General features: G+C 49.5%; 1 long non-coding RNA gene across 1 annotated transcript in view; it reads left to right on the top strand.

Moving 5' to 3' along the window:
- The window catches only part of LOC142310086 (uncharacterized), a 338210-nt gene extending 322068 nt beyond the window's left edge, over positions 1-16142 (top strand). Inside the window, exon 3 of the long non-coding RNA XR_012754081.1 lies at positions 16102-16142. This is a non-coding gene — a long non-coding RNA (uncharacterized LOC142310086). The remainder of the gene's footprint in view (positions 1-16101) is intronic.
- The last annotated feature ends 692 nt before the right edge of the window (positions 16143-16834 follow it).

The raw sequence follows: 16834 nt of genomic DNA, 5'->3' as shown, positions 1-16834 counted from the left end.
CTATCAAGAAAAGATAAGATGGACCGCTCTACAAAAAAAGAAAACCCTATTCGGATTACAGGCTGTCATCATGAAGAATGTAATGCTCATTGGTTACCTTAATGCTATACACGTCCACCCATAACTCTGCCTCAATCCAATCATCTAGTCAATATTGCGTCCTATCATATTTGCCGAGTGAAAAGAGACAGAGTACACTGTGTAGAATTATTAGGCAAATGAGTATTTTGATCACATGATACTTTTTATACATGTTGTCCTACTCCAAGCTGTATAGGCTTGAGAGCCAACTACCAATTAAATAAATCAGGTGATGTGCATCTCTGTAATGAGGAGGGGTGTGGTGTAATGACATCAAGACACTATATAAGGTGTGCTTAATTATTAGGCAACTTCCTTTCCTTTGTCAAAATGGGTCAGAAAAGAGATTTGACGGGCTCTGAAAAGTCTAAAATTATGAAATGTCTTGCAGAGGGATGCAGCAGTCTTGAAATTGTCAAACTTTTGAAGCATGATCACCGAACAATCAAACGTTTCATGGCAAATAGCCAACAGGGTCGCAAGAAGCATGTTGGGCAAACAAGGCGCAAAATAACTGCCCATGAATTGAGGAAAATCAAGCATGAAGCTGCCAAAATGCCATTTGCCACCAGTTTGGCCATATTTCAGAGCTGCAACGTTACTGGAGTATCAAAAAGCACAAGGTGTGCCATACTCAGGGACATGGCCAAGGTAAGGAAGGTTGAAAAACGACCACCTTTGAACAAGAAACATAAGATAAAATGTCAAGACTGGGTCAGGAAATATCTTAAGACTGATTTTTCAAAGGTTTTATGGACTGATGAAAAGAGAGTGACTTTTGATGAGCCAGATGGATGGGCCAGAGGCTGGATCAGTAAAGGACAGAGAGCTCCAATCCGACTCAGACACCAGCAAGGTGGAGGGGGGTACTAGTATTGGCTGGTATCATCAAAGATCAACTTATAAGACCATTTGGGTTGAGGATGGAGTGAAGCTCAATTCCCAGACCTACTGCCAGTTTCTGGAAGACAACTTCTTCAAGCAGTGGTACAGTAAGAAGTCGGTATCGTTCAAGAAAAACATGATTTTCATGCAGGACAATGCTTCATCGCATGCATCCAACTACTCCACAGCGTGGCTGGCCAGTAACTGTCTAAAAGATGAAAAAATAATGACATGGCCCCCTTGTTCACCTGATCTGAACCCCATAGAGAGCCTGTGGTCCCTCATAAAATGTAAGATTTACAGGGAGGGAAAACAGTACACCTATTGGAACAGTGTCCTCATAAAGAAAGGTGGCTATATTGGTCACTAATTTTTTGGGGTTTTGCTTTTGCATGTCAGAAATGTTTATTTCTAAATTTTGTGCAGTTATATTGGTTTTCCTGGTGAAAATAAACAAATGAGATGGGAATATATTTGGTTTTTATTAAGTTGCTTAATAATTCTGCACAGTAATAGTTACCTGCACAAACAGATATCCTCCTGAGTTAGCCAAATGTAAAAAAAAAACACTCCAACTTCCAAAAACATTAAGCTTTGATATTTATGAGTCGTTTGGGTTGATTGAGAACATAGTTGTTGATCAATAATAAAAAAATCCTCTAAAATAGAACTTGCCTAATAATTCTGCACACAGTGTAATTCCGGGTTGCGTCTTCTGGCGTCACCGCGCACACGCATAAAACAATGTAGTTAGTGCGCATGTTCCCGCACTTATATTATAAACTTCAAGGAAGCTTCTGAGTCGACTCATGAATTCTTTTCCATTGCGCATGCTACCGCACTTCTATATCACGGGACATATGAATTCCAATGCGTCAAATTACACTCTCCATTCAAAAGGAACAATATCATTGCGCATGCTCCCAAACTTAATGTCTTATTTATATTTATTTGTATTTATAATACTCAGTGTGCATGCTCCAAAACATAGATTATTTTTACATTGCTGTTTTAAATCTAGTCACCAAACTCCAGTCCTTAACACTACGGATGCTGCCCAATTTAGTCTCTTATTTTATTTGTATTCTTCAACACTCATGCTCCTATATTCAGATTATTTATTGTCCTAACTCTAGCCTACAAAGTAGTATTTAAAGAGATTTTTTACATCTATCTTGGTACACATATTCTCAGGCCGCTACACATATTCACAGGCTGTAATCTGGATTGGCACCAGGCAAGATGGAGTTGGAGCCATAGGCAGGACAGGTTTTGGTGCAGGTACAGGTTTTGGAACTGGCAGGGTAACAAGATGGGTACTGTTTCTCGTACAAGCAGGATGGCTGATACAAAAAAGGACAGGTCCTTGATCCGATGCAGACAGGTATTGGAACAAAGACAATATTGGCAGTACAGATAGGACAGGTTTAGGATCGGGTGGAGACAGGTACTGGAAAATAGGACGAGATCAGAAACAAGGACCTGACAAAGTTACTAGCACGCACAGGACTGACTAGGATCTAATATTGCATAGGAATTTACCAACAGGGGATAGTGCCTTAAATAGCCAGTGCCTACTAGCCATAGGCTGGGGAAACTTCCCGGATATGCACACTGCCCCTTTAGGAAGCGGGAAATGTGCGGATGCGGTTCCTAAGCACATGGCCATTAGACCTGTACGATGTGTGTATTCTCTGGGAGCCGGAGCAGGGGCTGGAAAAACATTTTGGTGGCTGCAGCAGTGAGTACATCAGTGTCTCTGCCACGTGGAGGAAGCAGGACAGGACAGAGATAACGGCATTACAGTATGTGAGCAGCCAGTCCCAGCCGTCTCTCTGACTGTACATAAACCCAGTCCATGCCACTCCTTATCAACACTCTCAAAACCAAATGCACTTTAATTAACTAAATGCAACTTGCTTCCCAGGTTTACATCACAGAGGATAACCACTGCTGTGATACATATTTCCCATCCACAATGCATGCAACGTAAAGAAACTGAAAAGACAAAAGGCGCTAATAGGGTACTAACGTTGAGAGAATGTTACATCAGATGTGCTCACCTGATACAGTTGTAAAATAGTCACAATTGCTATTGAAGGCGTATAAGTTAAGGCTGCAGCTAGCACCATGAGGTTAGCGTCAAACGACAAAATAGAAGAGGACTCCTGCGCTGTCATAATGAAGCAGTCAGCATTGATAGTTAATTTGTGAATTTTATTACACATTTCGGAGATCACGTCTCCTTTTCAGGTAAATCACACATGTACATGGTCACACTATATAATTGAAGCTATATATAGCCTTTGCTGTCTGTTTGGGATCATTATCTTGCTGAACTGTACACCCTAGTTCTGGTAGATGGCAGCAGATTTTCATCAAGAATGTCTCGGGACATTTTTCCATTCATCCTTCTATATGACGTTTTCCAGTGGCATAAGCTGAAAATCAAACTCACACCATAATATTCCCACCTCCAAAATTCACTGTTGGTATGGTGTTTTTGGGGAGATATACAATGCCTTTTGGTCTCCAATGCCTTTTGGTGTATTATGGCATACAAAAAGATAAATTTTGGTATTATCTGACCAGACTATATTCTGTCAGTATTTCATAGGCTTGTCTAAATGTTGTTGAACAAACTTTAAACACACTTGAACATGCTTTTTATCTAACAATGGAGTCTTGTGTGCCAAGCGTGCATACAAGCCATTGAGGATGATTGTGTGGCGCCACTGAGGATTCAGTCGCCACAGAGGTACTGCATCTCAGCAAGAGGTGTGGTACCCCATCCCTGGGTAAGGAAGAGGTCATCCACTGGTACGCACACAAAACACACAACACTCTCATCAGCAACACTCCATCAGACCAGGGTAATATTGGCCGCTGGAGGGTGGAGTCTAGTTAGTGGGAGCAACATGTAGAAAGTGAGACAGATGGAAGGAGCAGTGAAGGAGTGAAGATCTGTGGTCTGGAGCTGGTGTAGCTCGGCCCAGGCACAAGAGAGAAGGGGTCCTAGAGTCCACGGGAAGCGCGCCATACACCCACGGTCTCGTTCCACATACGACATATTGGAGTGGAGGAACTTGGCCACAGACAGGGATCCGGTCCCTAGACTAGAGGAGAAGAACAAACGTACTCATCTAGTAAAACCGGAAGCTAAGGATACAGCTAGTACCGAAGCCAACTCCACACATAAATCTGCTGGAAGGTTACCACATAGGGTCAAGGAATAGAGCTTCAAGCCACCATACAGGCTCCGCGGACACCGGGGCTTAGGGCACTGTGTGCATAAGCGTGGGACAGGATGGCAAGAAGTCAGTGCAGGAAGACGACTAGGAAAGAAACATAAGAGGGTGCACCAGTCTTGACCTCTGAACTATCCGAGATCGACTGGAGCCCATCACAGTGGAACCCAGCACTCCAAAGGCGGTCACTCACTAGTCGTGTTACCTTGGAACCTGCTACAGTGAGTAAAAACCTTGAGACTGCATCCCCGTGTTTCTACGTTATTCACCTGCACCTCTGGCTCTGCACCCTTGCCATCACTGACTAATACTCTCATCAGCCCTGGGGCCCAGCTCTACCTGTGGAGACCTATACCAACTCAGCTGCGTCACCATCTGCCCCAGAGGTCCCATCACGCAGCGTCGACTATCTCTGGCTGAGTACCAAAGGTGGCGTCACAAATAACTATCATCTTCCCTTGTAAATATCCCCTTTTTATAACGACACCACCAGTGTCACAGAACTGGACCTTGCTGCTGCGACATTCCACCAAAGACAAGGACCGGCCCAGTAACGATTAAGCCCAGGGCCCCGGTGCGGACGTGTCAATTGTTTTCTTTGAAACTATTGTAATTGTTGGAATTGCTGATTCCAGTTCTTTCTGTAGCTCTTCACAAGTTGTCCTTGGCTTTTCACTCCTTTGTCTTAAGTCTTGCAGGGAGCATCTAGTCATGGCCGGTTTAAGGAGAAATTATGTTCTTTCCACTTTCGGAATTTGGCCCCAACGTGCTCACTGGAGCATTTAGTAGTTTAGAAATTTTTCTTTAACCAATGCTATCAACATGTTTTGCAACACTATGATTGTGAAAGTCTTGAAACAGCTCACTAGTGATCATGAGATGTTTATTGTGTGGCACCTTGGTAATGACGCACCTTTTTGTAGGCCATCAATTGAACCAGGCTAAATTATTTTTTACTAAGTGGCAGGCTTGCTTTCTAATTACTGGAAAGAACTGGATAGATAACGGTCAGACAGAGCTCTAGTAATGATGGAATCTTCAGTATTTAAAAGACTAAAGGCCACTTTACACGCTTCGATATATCTAACGATATGTCGTCGGGGTCACATCGTTAGTGACACACATCCGGCCTTGTTTGACATATCGTAGCGTGTAACACAAATGAGCGACTGTGAACGAGCAAAATTACTCACCTTATCGTTGCTCGTTGACACGTCGCTCATTTTCAAAAAATTGAACGTCGGGTTGTTCATTGTTCCCGAGGCAGCACACATCGCTACGTGTTACACCCCGGAAATGATGAACTGCAGCTTACCTGCGTCCCGCCGGCAATGCGGAAGGAAGGAGGTGGGCGGGATGTTTACGTCCCGCTCATCTCCGCCCCTCCACTTCTATTGGCTGGCGCTGTGTGACGTCGCTGTGACGCCGACCGTTCCTGCCCCTTCAGGAAGAGGATGTTCGCCACTCACAGCGAGGTCGTTCGGGAGGTAAGTCCGTGTGGTGAGGTTAAGCGAGGTTGTGCGGCTCGGGCAGCGATTTGCCCGTGTCGCACAACCGACGGGGGTGTGTACAATCGCTTGCGATCTCGCTAGCGAGATCACAGCGTGTAAAGCCCGCTTAACCTTTATTGTCCTCTACAGCTACTCACAGAGAAACTAAGAAAGTGACTTCCACTCCACACAGAAGTACCGTAATCTGGGTTGCTGTCAAAAAGAGGATGAAAGTGCTGTTAAGTGGAGAAGATGGCGATCGGTTAGTATTTAAACACATGTACATTGCACAAAACGCATATTGCTAATGTATTAAGGAATATCTTTAAAGTTCTGGGAGTTCTTCTTTAAACAGATCTATTTAGTTCATATAGTCTGCAGTCTGTAGAGAAAGCTTAATATTACACTTCCAGTGTAGAAATGTGTGTGCAAATGAATATTGCATAAAGGACTACCTAATCAGCAATGCTTCTGGAGGAGCTTCTGGGAACATATGTCATTGTGTAGCTTTATATATGTATTAATCCAACCTATTTTAATAATTGATAAAAAAGGATTTTTTTGAGTTTTGCTTTGAGAAGAAGTACAGCCATTTTCATTCCACAAAATCCCATGATTTGTGCAACTCAGAAAAGGAGAACATTGGGTCTGTACACTTGACAGAGTAGATAATAAAGTAATATTGTGCAGTTCAGCAGAGGAGCACCATTATAGGGCCACTTAGAGCAATGTAATAAATAGCGCTGTCATGATTCATTTACACTATAAATATAGCTAAACTGAGCATTATTTTAGGAGTAAAAAACAGTAGTATATTTAAAGTGATCAGATGTGGGTTTATGACTTCTCCCTTTCTTTTGCCCTTACTATTAGTTTAAAATAATTTGGGGAGCCGCCTTGACAGCAGGACAAAATGACATTTTTATTGGCACCATATTTTTTTTTTCTCTAAAGCTTTGGATCACTGTTTTTGAACGTTTTTGCTTGTTTATTATAACAAACGTGATATATATATATATATATATATATATATATATATATATATATATATATATATATATAATTGCCTTATTCTGTCTGTCTGTCTGTCTGTCTGTCATGCTTCAAAATTGTGTCCTTCCGGTGACATTGTGTCCTTACGGTGACACAAAGCTGATTGGCCGCTGGGCTCGCCATGGCCCCGCCCCCCCACACCGATTGGCCGCTCGCCCAGGCTGCGCCCCCACACGGATTGGCCAGCCGCTCGCCCAGGCTCCGCCCCCCCCACAGATTGGCCTCTCGCCCCGGCACCCTGCAGGCATTGGCAACTCGGCCACGCCACGCCCCGCCCCCTTCAAGCAATGGACATTAGCTCTGCCCCCCCCGCGCATTCCCCGAACTGACACGGTCACGGCTCCCAGGTGAGTACTGTACAACCCCCCCCCAACGGGAGCCCACATGAGCGTACGGCGCCAACCCAGCCGACACTTACCCTCGCATTGCTGGCCTTGCCGCCGTATGCTGGTGTGGGCTCCCGTGCGAGTGGGGGACGTGATGCGCTGGTAACCATGCTGGCATAGTTACCAGCACATCAAGGTCCTGCAGCGGCGGAAGATCCACACGCACACACATAACAGCACACACACACACACACATACACACACATCAGATCACACTCACTCTCACAAACACCTCACACACACATCGCATCCACACACTCACAGCATCCGGCGATATCGCTTGCTTCTTGGCCTCGATACTGTGCTGTTGTGACCTTCCAGGACCTGCCGGAGGATCACATGGCCAGAAGCATGTGGTATCTCCGGATCTTGTGAGTATGAGCGCGTATGTGCAATATAGTCAATGTGTGTGTGTGTGTGTGTGTGTGAGTGTATGCGATCGGGTGTGTGTCGGTGTGTGTGAGTGTATGCGATCGGGTGTGTGTCGGTGTGTGTGAGTGTATGCGATCGGATCTGTGAGTGTCGGCAGAGGAGCATGGCGTGCTGGAGGAGGCTGGGAGGAGAGAGGCTGATCCTGGGGAAGGCTGGGATGGGGAGGCTGATGCTGGGATGAGAGAGGCTGATGCTGGGATGAGAGAGGCTGATGCTGGGATGAGAGAGGCTGATGCTGGGGACAGAGAGGCTGATGCTGGGGACAGAGAGGCTGATGCTGGGGACAGAGAGGCTGATGCTGGGATGAGAGAGGCTGATGCTGGGGACAGAGAGGCTGATGCTGGGGACAGAGAGGCTGATGCTGGGGACAGAGAGGCTGATGCTGGGGACAGAGAGGCTGATGCTGGGGACAGAGAGGCTGATGCTGGAATGAGAGAGGCTGATCCTGGGGAAGGCTGGGATGGAGAGGCTGATGCTGGGGACAGAGAGGCTGATGCTGGGAGTGCGCAGGATGGGAGATGGAGCACGATGGGGGGTGCACAGCATAGGGGATGGAGCACGTTTGGGAGTGCGCAGCATGGCGGATGGAGCACGTTTGGGAGTGCTCAGCATGGGGGATGCAGCACGATGGGGAGTGCGGAGTATGGTGGATGTAGCACGTTTGGGAGTGCGCAGCATGGCGGATGGACCACGTTTGGGAGTGCGCAGCATGGCGGATGCAGCACGTTTGGGAGTGCGCAGCATGGGAGATGGAGCACGATGGGGAGTGCGCTGCATGGGGGATGGAGCATGATAGGGAGTGCGGAGTATGGCGGATGGAGCACGTTTGGGAGTGTGCAGCATGGCGGATGGAGCACGTTTGAGAGTGCGCAGCATGGGAGATGGAGCACGATGGGGAGTGCGCAGCATGGCGGATGGAGCACGTTTGGGAGTGCGCAGCATGGGGGATGGAGCACGATGGGGAGTGCGCTGCATGGCGGATGGAGCACGATGGGGAGTGCGGCGTATGGCGGATGGAGCACGTTTGGGAGTGCGCAGCATCGCGGATGGAGCACGTTTGGGAGTGCGCAGCATGGCGGCTGGAGCACGTTTGGGAGTGCGCAGCATGGAGGATGGAGCACGATGGGGAGTGCGCAGCATGGAGGATGGAGCACGATGGGGAGTGCGCTGCATGGCGGATGGAGCACGTTTACGAGTGCGCAGGATGGGAGATGGAGCACGATGGGGGGTGCGCAGCATAGGGGATGGAGCACGATGGTGAGTGCGTTGCATGGGGGATGGAGCATGATGGGAAGTGCACACCTCCCCCCAACACACACACGCGCGCGCACTGCACAACACACCACACACACACACTGGGAACCACAAACAACTGCCCTACACAGACACCCACACACAGACAACGCTGCACACACAAATATACGCACATACCGCACAACACACACATTGCACAAAACATACCTCCCCCCAAAACACACCACACACACACAAACCGCGCAACACACACACAACGCTACAGACACACAGCGCTCCACAAACAACGCAACACACAAACAACACCGCTCTCACCCCCCGCCACACCCAGACAACACCCAGAACATGTACAGCCCCTACACAAACACTTGGTAACTACACACAACAACATCTATATATATATATATATATATATAACAAAAATCATACATGAACTACACAATACGTAAATTCTAGAATACCCGATGCGTAGAATCGGGCCACCTTCTGGTATATATATATATATATATATATATAAAGCTGAGTGTATGTGTGTCTGTATGTCCACTAAAGGACTCTGCACCGTCGCATTTACAATCACAACATTTTTCACAGACGCCTCATGTGACTCAGGGAATGTCATAGACTATGTTTGGATGGGAAAATGTAACCCCGCGCTTTACAGTTAGTCTCCAAAATCCTGCCTCCATTAATCTGAATGGAGCTGGGAGATACGGGCTATTAATAGCAACTGTCAGTGGTTGCTATAGGAGCAAAATAAACTGTTAGTATAAGAAGCTTATGTGTGAGTGAGAGACAGAAAAAGACAGACAAACAGAGACACAGACAGAGACAGACAGGGAAAGAGACAGAGAGATAGAGACAGAGACAGATGGGCAAAGAGACAGACCTGTAAAGAGACAGACCTGGAAAGAGACAGCCAGGCAAAGAGACAGCCGGGCAAAGAGACAGCCAGGCAAAGAGACAGCCGGGCAAAGAGACATCCCTCGAAAGAGACAGCCCTGGAAAGAGACAGCCCTGGAAAGAGACAGACGGGCAAAGAGACAGACGGGCAAAGAGACAGACGCGCAAAGAGACAGACGGGCAAAGAGACAGATGGGGAAAGAGACAGACGGGGAAGGAGACAGACTGGGAAAGAGACAGACAGGGAAAGAGACAGACAGGAAAAGAGACAGAAAGAGACAGACGGGGAAAGAGAGATACAGACAGACACACACATAGAGACAGGCAGAGAGATAGAGAGAGACAGACATAGAGATGGAGACAGATAGACTGATACAAATACAGACAGAGAGATAGAAACAGACAAACAGAGACATAGACACAGACAGACAAGGAAAGAGACAGACAGCAACTGGGAGAGAGACAGAGAGACAGCTACTATCCTGGGCAGCGCCTGGGTCCTACAGCTAGTATATATATATATATATATATATATATATATATATATATATATATATATATAAAAACTTCTTGATGATAAAAAAAGTAATGCTTTATTTATTTATTTTTTGTTTACATTTTATTTTGGCCAACATTTTTTAGTAATGTCCCCCATCCTGTTCGTCTTCTTGAGGTAATGTTCCGATCCTGGTCACCATCCTGTAGTAATGTGCCCATCCTCATCCCCATCCAATACTAATTTACCCATCCTTGTGCCCTTTTACTAATGTGCCCATGCAGGTGTGTCGCCCTGGGCAAGCCAGGGGACACAGATAACAACACACACGCACCCCACATTCCCTGCAGGTACACCAGCTAACCAGAAATCCTTGTTGCCTTCCTCCAGAGGTTGATGATGCACACCAGGGAGTGGGCCAGGCGGTTGGCTCCGCCCACCTAGGAGCTCACAACTCTGGAGGCAGGAAGTAAACCAGGAGATTAGCCCAGGCAGGGCTAGAGTGGAGAGGAGCTCAGAAGATTAGCCCAGGGAGGGCAAGAGTGAAGACAGAGTGAAGTCTAGCAGAGGGCTAGAGTAAACAGAGAAGTGAAAGTGGTGAAAGTAGAGAAGTGTAAAGGAGAGAAGCCAGTAAAGTGACAGAAGGAAAGAAAGCCTGAGAGCCCAGCTTTGTGTAGGGCCAGAACAGCAAGGTCAGCAGACAGCGGTGAAGATCTGCAGTGGGACTGTCTGGAGGTTGCTGGAAGGGCCGCGGAGGCTGTGTGTATCCAGGGCCTGGAGCAGTATACAAAGGGCAGTCAGTACCAGAGCAGGGGCTTTCGGATCCCAGCAAGGCTTGGAGTCGCTGTAAATTGCTAAATCCGTTAGTGAAGGGGACGTAGATCTCCCAACAAGCAAGTCCTGATTGACGGCAAAGGTCCAACCACAACGGGGAAACACCGCCACCGCCAAGGCACCAGTTTCCCAGGGCCGGCGCCTGCGGGCAAAGTGTAGAGCTCCTCCGGCCCAGATTGCAGCCGGGGAGCGGGTAACCGGAGGGAATCCACCGATACCACAAGACATTTCAAAGGTGCAGGGAAGAGACCGTCACCGCTAACTGCAGGGAACCGCAGCACCGTGAACCGTCCGAGGGACCCGTCCAACCAGCCGTTTGTTTACCGAGAACTGTGTCGTGTTTACTGGCTGAGTGAGTACCTCAGTGCCGCAAGGCACAGCGCTGCCCCTGCGCCCCTGCACCCCACTGGGCCCCGGGATCACCAACCCCTACCCACGGAGGGGCAACACAACACCTGGCTGCTCCCATCACCATCCCCGGGATCCCCATCCAAAGCAGCGGTGGTGCAATCACCACAACCGTGGGTGGCGTCACGAACTATAACCCCAACAAACACCCCCTTTTCACTCACGGGCGAGGAGTGTCGCTCGAGACACCCTGGGATCCGGCCCACAGCTCGAGCCACCAGGAGCAACTGCCGGACCCGAGCAGAAGGGGTGAGCGCGGTGTGCTGACACCCTCCTCCCCGCCCGCGACAACTTGGCGTCACGAACAGGATCTTACCGCTCTGCCGTCAGGTAGAGGTGCGCCTTGTTACCGCCGGAGGCATCCGGCAGAAAAATTTCAGAAGCCGCCATCTTTGGCGCGAAAAGTTCCCGCTCGAGCGTCTTCTCGAGCAGTAGAGGCGCGAAGGCCAAAACCCCGCCCCGAGAGAGGAGGGGCCGGAAAGAGCTAAGGGGGACGCGATGGCGGCTGGCGGCATGTAGTCGCCGCTATAAAAGCAGGGACGCCAGGACCTTGCCAGAATACCGTTCCTGGAAGCAAACAGTGGAGATACCATGTGGATGCCGTCCCGAAACACCGTGGCCCCCGCGCCGGGAACCGCAGCGTGGGTGGAGATCCGGACCGCGCAGCTCCATCTAAGGCTGCAGGTCAAAATGCAGCTCCTCCTGGAGGAGTGGGAGACCGACATGGCGGACGTTTTGGCAGCCGTGCGGAGACGCGAGGAGGAAGCGGAGGAAGGGAGGGTGAGTGACCCACGCCCCTATGTCCCGGAGGGACCGGTCGCTGCGGCTGAGGGACCCGGTCCAAGCCCTCTCCCCCCGTTGCCTCCCTCGCCACCCGTCTCGGAGGCCGTGACCCCGCCACTAGGCCCGCTACCACCGCAACCGGTAGCGATACCCAGCCCGTCCGCCCCAGCGGACCGACCTGTAGCCGGAGCCCGAAGCCAACCGGAGGCATTGCCATGGAAGGCCCCGAAGATAGTGCCAGAGACAGTCCCCGAGCAGCTTCCCGAGCCGGAGCCGATGACCCGCTCCGAGCCGAGGGCCCAGCTGCGGAAAGCCCCTGTGCCCATCCCCCACACCTCGGCTGAGGTGGCGCTGGGTTGTTGCTGCAAAGCGGCGCCCAAGGCCATGACACCGCGGGATACGCTGCCCACCTTTCTGACAGTGGGTAACGTGCTGGATGTCCCGCGGGGCTCAACCCGTGCGCCGGAGCCATACTGGGACAGGGAGCCGACCAAGCTGGGCCTGGAGATCGCGGAGAGGGAGCGAAGGAAAGCCGAGCTGGTGGCCCGAGCCATAAGGGAGAAGGAAAACCTGCGGCAAGCGACCTTCCGTGTCCGGGGCCCGTTCTACGAGGGGCAGGTGAGGCGATTCGATATCCGCCGGGGCTACGGGTTCATATACGAACCGGGCCTGGAGGCCGAGGTGTTTGTGGCTCGGCGGGATGTACATGCTCACCTGCCCGAAGAGCATCCTGGCCGCAATCTTATACCAGGGGACATGGTGCGTTACACCCGGCACTGCGGAGAGAGGGGGTGGTTTGCCCTGGACGTAAAGCTGAAGGGCAGCCCGGAGAGCAAGGTGAGCTCTGCACCCCCTCCCTCGGATGAAGCAGCAGCAGGACCGGAGTAGGGCAGCGGATGCCCGTTGCACCGTCCCCCGTTGGGACCACCACTGAGTTATTTGTATGTTTGAAAAAGTTTGAAAGTTTTGAAAAATGAAAATTGATTTACCGAAGTTTGTCACCTGATTGTCTGCTTGATTGAACCGGCCGGAGCCGGCACCGTTGTCCCCGTGGGGACCGTTTAAAATGCATGGGAACTATCCATGGACAAGCCCGTGAACTCTGCAGGGCAACCACAAACGTTAGTGGCATGTAAATATGTTGGGTACCGTTACCGTTTCCGCAATGCCGCCTCCGGAGAGGCAGGTTGGAGGGAGGGCCCTCAGCAGAGCAGGCTAGGGCCCAGCCACCAAAGGAACCGGTGGCCACCCTCTGGAGGGCAAGGACAGATCCCGCTCGGGTGACTTGTGCTGGACTGTGGGTCAAGGGGTGCTGCCTGGGTTTTAGGGGCAGCATCAGGGCCAGGTTGCTTGGGTGGGAGAGAGCGGAAGCCGTGACCGTATACCGTTGAAACGTTTAAGTAAATGTGCCTCCCGTTTTGGGAAGAGTTTTTGATTAAAAATGTATATTATTTACCGTTGATAATGTTATACCGTTTTACCTTTTCAGAAAAACAAAAAGGAAAATAAAACCGGTGTTGGACGGGCAGCCCGAGGACGGTCTGCGTTTTGCTAAGGGGGAATGTGTCGCCCTGGGCAAGCCAGGGGACACAGATAACAACACACACGCACCCCACATTCCCTGCAGGTACACCAGCTAACCAGAAATCCTTGTTGCCTTCCTCCAGAGGTTGATGATGCACACCAGGGGGTGGGCCAGGCGGTTGGCTCCGCCCACCTAGGAGCTCACAACTCTGGAGGCAGGAAGTAAACCAGGAGATTAGCCCAGGCAGGGCTAGAGTGGAGAGGAGCGCAGAAGATTAGCCCAGGGAGGGCAAGAGTGAAGACAGAGTGAAGTCTAGCAGAGGGCTAGAGTAAACAGAGAAGTGAAAGTGGTGAAAGTAGAGAAGTGTAAAGGAGAGAAGCCAGTAAAGTGACAGAAGGAAAGAAAGCCTGAGAGCCCAGCTTTGTGTAGGGCCAGAACAGCAAGGTCAGCAGACAGCGGTGAAGATCTGCAGTGGGACTGTCTGGAGGTTGCTGGAAGGGCCGCGGAGGCTGTGTGTATCCAGGGCCTGGAGCAGTATACAAAGGGCAGTCAGTACCAGAGCAGGGGCTTTCGGATCCCAGCAAGGCTTGGAGTCGCTGTAAATTGCTAAATCCGTTAGTGAAGGGGACGTAGATCTCCCAACAAGCAAGTCCTGATTGACGGCAAAGGTCCAACCACAACGGGGAAACACCGCCACCGCCAAGGCACCAGTTTCCCAGGGCCGGCGCCTGCGGGCAAAGTGTAGAGCTCCTCCGGCCCAGATTGCAGCCGGGGAGCGGGTAACCGGAGGGAATCCACCGATACCACAAGACATTTCAAAGGTGCAGGGAAGAGACCGTCACCGCTAACTGCAGGGAACCGCAGCACCGTGAACCGTCCGAGGGACCCGTCCAACCAGCCGTTTGTTTACCGAGAACTGTGTCGTGTTTACTGGCTGAGTGAGTACCTCAGTGCCGCAAGGCACAGCGCTGCCCCTGCGCCCCTGCACCCCACTGGGCCCCGGGATCACCAACCCCTACCCACGGAGGGGCAACACAACACCTGGCTGCTCCCATCACCATCCCCGGGATCCCCATCCAAAGCAGCGGTGGTGCAATCACCACAACCGTGGGTGGCGTCACGAACTATAACCCCAACAAACACCCCCTTTTCACTCACGGGCGAGGAGTGTCGCTCGAGACACCCCGGGATCCGGCCCACAGCTCGAGCCACCAGGAGCAACTGCCGGACCCGAGCAGAAGGGGTGAGCGCGGTGTGCTGACACCCTCCTCCCCGCCCGCGACACAGGTCTCTTCTTGTAGTAATGTACATGACTGATCCTCTTCTTGTAGCAATGTCCCCTATTGTGCCATTAAACACACACACACACACATACACACACATACACTAGCAATGTCATGCGGACACGTAGTAGGTGCGGAAGCGCCTGGGACATTCAAATATAAGGAGTCGCATCACCTCCTTCCCTTTACCATAGTGGACTAACGTGGGTTACTCCCCACACATGAGCTGCTACAGCTATTTCCTATCTTCTGACAACTTAAAGACCCCGTGCCCATTTATTTGTTCAGGAGAACAAACAATGATATACATTCCGCCATTATGTACATGAATTCCTAGCACTAGCAGCGAACCGTCAATATACATCACTTTTCCAATTGAACTTGTTCTTGCCTATGTATTCATTCACTTTGTAAATTAAAGTCGCACTGCTTTGCAAAGACCTGAGAGTGCAACTTTATTCTATTAAACACATACACACACACACACACACACACACACACACATTCATCTCACACATTCTTCTCACCTGAACTCTGTTCCCTCGGCGTTTTCTTCCCTTCTTCTTGTGGCCTGCAGGCATGAGCCCCCCTTGACGATCACAGCTGCTGTCAGTACTTCATATAAAATTCAGATGAATGTTCTGGTGACGCATAGAGTCAAGCTCTTTCTCCACTATTCCAATGGTAGCCGCTGGCCAATCAGAGGTAAGCAGGTGATATCATACACATAAGCTGCTTGCTTCTGATTGGCCAGTTGCTGCCATTGGACTAGTGCAAAGAGAGCTTGATTCTGCTTAGCGCCAGTAAAATGTTCATCTGAAATAAAGCAGTGTGCATTCACGGCTGCAGCCCCTGCATCAGCCACGATCATCGAGGGGGGCACGTGCCTTCGGTCCACAAGAAGCAGCCTGAGGGGCCGTGTGTTTGAAACCTCTGCATTAGAACCTCTTTCAATATGTAGATGTTTTAAAAAGACAGCAGTGATGAGTGTATTTATGTTTTTTTTTATTCTAATATTACATTTCTTCTTTTCTTTAAAGAGAATTTGTCAGTAAGATCAACTCTCCAAAACCATATGCAGTCTGGAAAATAAGTATTTAATACATTGCCGATATTGCAAATTTTCCTACCTACAAAGAATGGACAGGTCTGTAATTTGTATTGTAGGGTCACTTCAACTGTGACAGACAGAATAAAAAAAAACAGTAATCACATTGTATGATTGTTAAATAATTATTTTGCATTTTATTGTTTTATTGTGATGAAATAAGTATTTGATACAATACAAAAAACAGAACTTAATATTTGGTATAAAAATCTTTGTTTGCAATTACAGACGTTTCCTGTAGCTCTTGTCCACATTTGCACACACTGCAGCAGGGATTTTGGCCCACTCCTCCATACAGATCTCCAGATCTTTCAGGTTTTGGGGCTGTCGCTGGGTAACATTGAGTTTCAGCTCCTACCAAAGATTTTCTATTGGGTTCAGGACTGGAGACTGGCTAGGCCCTTCCAGGACCTTGAAATGCTTCGTACGAGGTCAGTCCTTATTTGCCCTAGCTGTGTGTTTCAGGTCATTATCATGCTGGAAGACACAACCACGACTCATCTTCAATTCTGTTACTGAGAGAAGGAGTTTAATACAAAGTAGTTGTCCTGTCCCCTCTGCAGAAAACACACCCAAATGATGATGTTTCCACCCTCATGCTTCATGGTATGGACAGTGTTCTTAGGGCTGTACTCATCCTTATTTCTCAAAACATGGTAAGTGGA

This window comes from Anomaloglossus baeobatrachus, chromosome 5 (assembly GCF_048569485.1).
Source record: "Anomaloglossus baeobatrachus isolate aAnoBae1 chromosome 5, aAnoBae1.hap1, whole genome shotgun sequence".
In the NCBI taxonomy this organism is placed as follows: domain Eukaryota; kingdom Metazoa; phylum Chordata; class Amphibia; order Anura; family Aromobatidae; genus Anomaloglossus; species Anomaloglossus baeobatrachus.
The sequence above is the reverse complement of the archived record's forward strand: the minus strand, read 5'-3'. Positions and strand labels throughout refer to the sequence as shown.